This window comes from Mercenaria mercenaria, chromosome 2 (genome assembly GCF_021730395.1).
Source record: "Mercenaria mercenaria strain notata chromosome 2, MADL_Memer_1, whole genome shotgun sequence".
NCBI classification, from domain to species: Eukaryota; Metazoa; Mollusca; class Bivalvia; order Venerida; family Veneridae; genus Mercenaria; species Mercenaria mercenaria.
The window spans coordinates 16472098-16478631 of record NC_069362.1 but is presented as its reverse complement, the minus strand read 5'-3'; the positions used below and the strand labels follow the sequence as shown (position 1 = coordinate 16478631).

Sequence of the window (6534 nt, the reverse complement as noted above, 5' to 3'; positions counted from 1 at the left end):
TGTCATACTTCATTTCGAGGCGTAAGCCTGTTGTTAGGAAAGTAATGTGGTATAAACATATCGGCTGTTAGAATAGCCTCCCCAATGAAATATAACACTATTTCGTTTTTATTGCAATACGCAATTTTATGTATTTACTTCAATTTTCTCATCGTTTAAATAAGTCAAGAAATCTGTTCTCTTATCTGAAAGATAAAATATCACAACAAATATTAAGAAAACGTATAGAAAGTTTTAAAACTGAAACGAGGTCAGTCAACGGCCGCCATGAACCATCATGAGGCATGACAGGAAATGAACAGTTTCCTTGGATTAATTAAAATTTTAACGTCAAAAACGGTAAGCAGAACTTTCTTCTTAAATTATTTTGCATTGTAAATGTTAACTGTAATAGTGCTCGAAGCAATGTTGCCTGTGAACATGTGTAAGGCAGACTGTCGCTGATAGAAGACATGTTTATGTCTATAACCCTGCTGGTGCTGGTGTTGGGTGTGACACTTTCATTTGCTGAACGACCATGCTCAGATTCTGCTTGGAGATAAGATATTGCCATAGCTGCAGGTTCTGATGCAGCCCGTAAAGTCTCACATCTGCTCTCTTGCCTTTTGGTAGAACTAGGAGAAAAGTTTTCCTGAAAAAAAGTTTTTTATGTTTTATTTTTACAGAAAGTTTTAAGTTTTACCTACATTGAAAATACAAAATAGTTTTAAATTTGTATGTAACTAGTTTTGGCTATCGTAAATTTACTGAGATTTTGCAGCTTGATTCGCAGGTAAATATAATTTGACATTCAGATTGTGTTATAATTATATTTGTGAAGGATAATCTGATAATATTTATAACCGTCAAAACTTCGAAGGACCAGAATAATGAAGAATAAATCACAGTACACAGTAATGTAAAGTTATTGGTTTTATTGCTTGCGCATATCGCGTTTAGAAGCAGTCGGTAAAAATGCAAGCGTACATTATAAATACAAGGAAGTTTTAAGGCGATAGATGCCCGTCTGTTATTTTCTGCTGGAATTCTGAGACAATTAAATTCAAACCCTGGGGATATAAAATATGAAATATATAAAATATCTGTAGTAGATTTATACATTCAAGTAGAGGTGTAATGATATGCTAGTCAAACAATACAATATACAAATGTATATCAGGATACAGATGCAACGATACGGTACATATAGTGATACATGTCAGCATTCATGTAACCAAAAGAAACAAAACAATTTTCTTACATTTGGAAAGTACTTGAAATTTTTCTTTCAAGTTAAAGAAAGTTTTATAAGTAATAAACTTGTTTAGTTACTGTCTTTAACATTGATTGTATTAATGTTTTTATTCAATTCTAGTTTTTTTTTACTGTATCGTTTCTGTATCCTTACAGGCTTTTGATACGATACGCGTATCAAAAGACTAATGACATATGATATGTATCGTGATACAGTAAATTTCTATATATCGTTACAATCTCACATTCAAAGGGCTTGGTTCACTAATGTACGTAAATGGCACCGAATTTAGCCATATTATACATTACTTATTCTACATTGATACATATGCTGTTCGTAACAAGTAAACACAATGCTTCATATATTAGTAATAAACTTTGAAAAATAATGTGTTGTTGTGTTTATATATTACTCCAAACATGCCCCACTTTCCAAAAAAATGTGAATTTTCCATGAAATTTGAGACTTTATCTATGATTTTCGCCTTGGCGGCATCCTTTACCAGTCTTAATATTTTAACCACTACTTCGTACATGAAAAACCAACAAAAAGTGCAAAAATCATCGTTGATGAGCAATGCCGCCATATTCAAAAACGAAAAAACCGTCCGTCTCAGAGACACATTTTTATCCGAAATTACACAAGCCTCGATTTCGGTAAAATGACGTTGAAGTTGACGTCACTTAATTAGATATTTGTTTTCATTAATTTGTTTTTCAAGCAACAGCCATTAGAGCTAGTGTTAAAATCAATAATATCGGACGAAGATTTTTAAGTTTAAACGTTAAAACATTTAGTGAAATATCACAAACCTAATGAGTGAATTAGCGAATTGTTTCCCTTTGAAATCAACACGCCATTATCGGTGGATACATGTCTGAAACTGGGTCAGAGAATACATGCAGTTATTGCTCTGAATATACGCGGATATTTAAAGTGCATGGCGGATTTAATAATTGTTATGGTAAGTGTTAATTTTCATTATAAATTTATTCGTAATTGGAGGCAAAACAAAATGGACAGACCGCTTCGTTTGTTGACTTATCGAAGATACAACTTTGCAGCGAAAAATAGCAGTGTTGACATTTCGATTCGACTGTCTGCTGTCAAATATTTTTAATATCTTTCCTGTGTATTTGTAAGTTTTCATGATAGCAGAATATACTTGTAGCCAAGACAGTCGGGCATCTACTAAGTTAAGTAGGCCTACATTCTGTATGAAACTTTCTATCTAGAATTTGTAAAGAGGCAAATGAACTGATGAACAGGAATGGGCTATTCCAAAAAATATCCACCCCTCCACTGTGGAAGCAGTTTTTTCGGAGAAAATTACCCCCCCCCCCCCCCCCCCCCCCCCCTGGAGACATTTTACCCCCCTCTCCCCCTTCCACACCCCGGTTACCTGAAAATACCCCCCTCCCCTTCCTCCTAATACCCCCCTCCCCTCCTCTCGGGTTATTTCAGAAAATATCCCCCTCCCCCTTCCACACCCCGGTTACCTCAAATACCCCCCTCCCCTTCCTCCCAATAGGATCCCTCCAAATACCCCCCCCCCCCCCCCCCCCCTCTCAGGTTGTACCAAAAAAACTGCTTCCACAGGGAGGGGGTGGATATTTTCAGGAATAGCCCAATATTACAAGATATTGTACATTGTTTAAACTGTCACAGATGTGAACAGTTTAAGCTGTCACAGATGTGAACAATTTAATAATTACATGGTCATTATGCACAGTGGAATCTATGAAAATTGAAAATTATAGTACAATAACACAGGAAAAGTGGTGTTTTAAATTGTCACTTTTTGTTGTAATTATAGCAACTAAAATAGACCTCCTGAAAATTTCTTAAAAATTCTACATGCAAATTACAATAAAAACTACTTTTTTCATTCTCACTACTGCCATTACTGGTAGACAGCATGCTGGTAGGCTACTAAATAAATGAGAAATTCTTTTTTTATATTTTTCAGGATAACCTCCAGCAGTAAGTAATATAAAGGCTCACTGCAGTTTTGAGTGCTCAACAAGTATTGACCCCATACTATGCTCAGCAAGTAGGGCCCTTGTATTTCTGTGAATCCTCATGCAGGTATAAGATTTTGAAGTTAGTGTTTACATTCATATCAGTGTCAGTATCCTCAAATGCACTTTTTCAATATCACTTTTAACTATGAAATTCCATATATCACTAAATTAAATTCCATAGTCTTCAAACAAATTATGACTCTATGAATAAAAGCTTCAGGCCTGCAGTGCACATTTTACATTGGAATTATAGTGACACCTTTGCAGAAATTTTGTCAAGTAAAATTATCTAAAGGAAGTTATGTTTTGTTAAGACTTGATATTACTAATTTCTATGGGTTTTTTTTCACTGAACTTTCTGTAAATCCCTGAAATTGGGTTGAAAATACTGCATTGCTTTATAATAAAGATGCTATATCATAAGCACTGTGAATTGGAATTCAATTAAATTTTGATAAATACAAGTTAATGTTAAGCAATATCTATAAGAAAGGATGAACTGTTTGGTCAGTGTTGATTCACCCCATTTTTGATGAGAATTAAATACATTTCTTATAAACTGTTCTTGTTTTTGTATGAAAAGTACAGTACTGCTGTTGGAACAGTGTGGTATCTATGGTCCACCATCACTTCAAGCATCATGGCTATGGAGAAAAGAATGTTTCATTACATATGGACAATTATAGTGGACAAAATAAGAAAAGTGTTGTACATTTGTAATAAGGTAAGAATTCCCAATAAATAAAGAAATATTTATTAAGCACACAGAATTTGATGTTGAAATATTTAATTTTACAGTGTGTTCATACACTTCAGTTTGGAAAGTCACTAGTTTCCAGTTTATATATATAATGTGCATAATTTTATCTAAATGAAAAATAATATCTCCACTGATAAACATTGAATTACAATTTGAATATTGCATACTTACACAACATACTGTATTAAGACTTAGGTGTGTATGTAAGAAAATAAACTGTGTAGCTGGCATTTATTTGTTTTAATAAAGTGATGCTATGTTATATTCTAAGGACTCACTATTGCTACTTAGAAGTTTTTGTTTAAGAATTCATTGTTTAAATATACCCGTTATTTTAGCTATGGAATGTGGCTTGTTATGATGGGTCTACATGATGACTTGGAGTACAACCTGATTGAGGCCCTGCATACAGAATTCAGTCCTGAACATGTTTAGGTATATTTGGCTTGAGCCTCTTTAATCAATTATGTTTTTATTAATAATCAAGTATTGATAAAACTTGCTGCAGAGATCATGTTTGTAAAGAGGCCACTTACATTAAAATACCACAGTTTCTGTTTATGTTTGTGTTGTTAAAGAGTGTCTAGCTCACTGCAAGCAAGTTAATCAGAAATAACATAATTGTAATAAAGTAACTGTTTTTTCTTAACCAGGTTAAAGAACTATTTGTTAAAATGAGATCAAAATCATGGCCCTTACTTGATGCAGAATATGTGCGATGGTTGAATTTTTTCATGAAAAGAAGTTATTACTGTAATAAAATTCTAAAATGTTATTTAATGTAATTATGTGTGGGATGTCTTTTGGAATGCTGTTGTACAGGATTGATGAAAAGGTTATGTGTTCTTTGTCTTAAATATTTGATACATTTATCATTACAGAATGTCTTCTGCATGACCTGGTATAGATAGTATTCTTGAAGGATTATAACTTCAACACAGAGACGGAGATTGATATTTTTAGGCAGGGTGTTGGCATGACAGGCAAATTCACCAACCGTATTAACATTCCTGAGCTGGATGCCAGTCGACAGTGGTACTTGTATAATGAAATAGCGCCCCTTTGCAGCAACAGCAATGTATGCTCAAAACCAGCAGTGTCAAAGCCATTAAAATTGATAATTCAAGTCATTTGAAACGAAGAATGAATGGAAAAAATGTTTAACATTTAAAGTAATACATAGAAAGAGCTCTGAAATTTTGATTAATTTGAAGGTGTTCTTGATTTTTTGAAGATGTACTAGACCCAAATTCCATATATTTGAAAAAGAACAAATGATACATATAGTTTATGTGAACATTGAATTAACAACTTTATGGTGTCAACAGTACTATGCATTTGTTAAATATTGACTCACTATATACATGTAAGGCTGAACACAGTATAAATGTGAAATTCCTCTAAAACACTGGAAGATTTTTCAACAATAATTGTAACATATATGGTAGTAATGTACATTTTTTTTTCATTACGACAGTTGGATTATATAGATCTACGAATATTTTCTGCTGTATTCAAACTGCATGTAATCATTTCTGTCGGCAGTATCATGTTTATTTTCCCTTTTCATGAACAATTAATTTAACCTGTCTTGAAAGCACAATATATCTATAATTTGTAAAACATACATTGGATTATTGTGGAAACAATTTAGTTTTTGTATGCCTAATTATATATTATTGCCGTTAGTATCATCTAACTCTTTTAATATGATCAAGACATTTAATAAGGCAGTTTTCTTAAACTATTACTGTGTGTTAAATGAGATTATGTAGTGTTATGTTTACAGAATTAACTGCGTAACCATGGAAACATTTTTCTGTTGTTCTATATTATGTCTTGAAAAAAACATTGTTTGAAGAACACTTTTCAGTGGTGCATTTTTTTTAATTTTTACATGTAATGGTAATTGCTGAAAGTATTCTACAATAACTTAGCAAAAACGTCATTGTTGTCTCATTGAAGCATATACTGCAACTCCATTGTAACCGAACAATGTAAGCAACAGAAATACATGGTATTATTTATGAATAATGATCTTCACAAACAAATTACATATGTTATTTTTCTTAAAGAATGACCTAAATTGGTTTTATTCCATAAAAAACAGACATAGCAAATATTCTCATTTTTATCTCCGTTTCCATGGCAACCATATATTTTTTTGCCTCAAATTATAGGCATTGCTTAGGGTTATATCTTAGCATATCTGAATGTTAATTATACGTTCTGATGTAATTGTTATAAGAGATTTTCGTGTTTCCATAAAGAAAATCAATCGGTTGCCATGGCAACAGCACAATTTCAAATGAATTAAAATATGAGATTTTGCATTCTGAGTTGTTGATCATTCATTATAATAATATTTCAACAACATTTGATGTTGTGCCATTTTAACCTATAAGTGAACCAAGCCCTTTGTAATGATGATTGAATTTTATAGCCTTGAATTTTATTTATTTAGATTAGAATTTTTTCTGCCAAGTCATGGAAAAATATGCTCGTTTTTCTTTTCA

General features: G+C 32.5%; 1 long non-coding RNA gene across 3 annotated transcripts; it reads left to right on the top strand.

The window, feature by feature from the left end:
* Positions 1 to 1469: 1469 nt before the first annotated feature.
* LOC128550912 (uncharacterized) lies at positions 1470 to 6002 on the top strand. 3 transcript variants are annotated; one of them, XR_008368557.1, is made up of 5 exons: positions 1470 to 2198; positions 3204 to 3322; positions 3847 to 3982; positions 4357 to 4453; positions 4900 to 6002. It is a non-coding gene; the product is annotated as an uncharacterized LOC128550912 (long non-coding RNA). The 3 variants fall into 3 exon arrangements; XR_008368558.1 differs by having other exon boundaries at positions 1472 to 2198; positions 3204 to 3287; positions 3842 to 3982; XR_008368556.1 differs by having other exon boundaries at positions 1473 to 2198; positions 3842 to 3982.
* Positions 6003 to 6534: the final 532 nt, after the last annotated feature.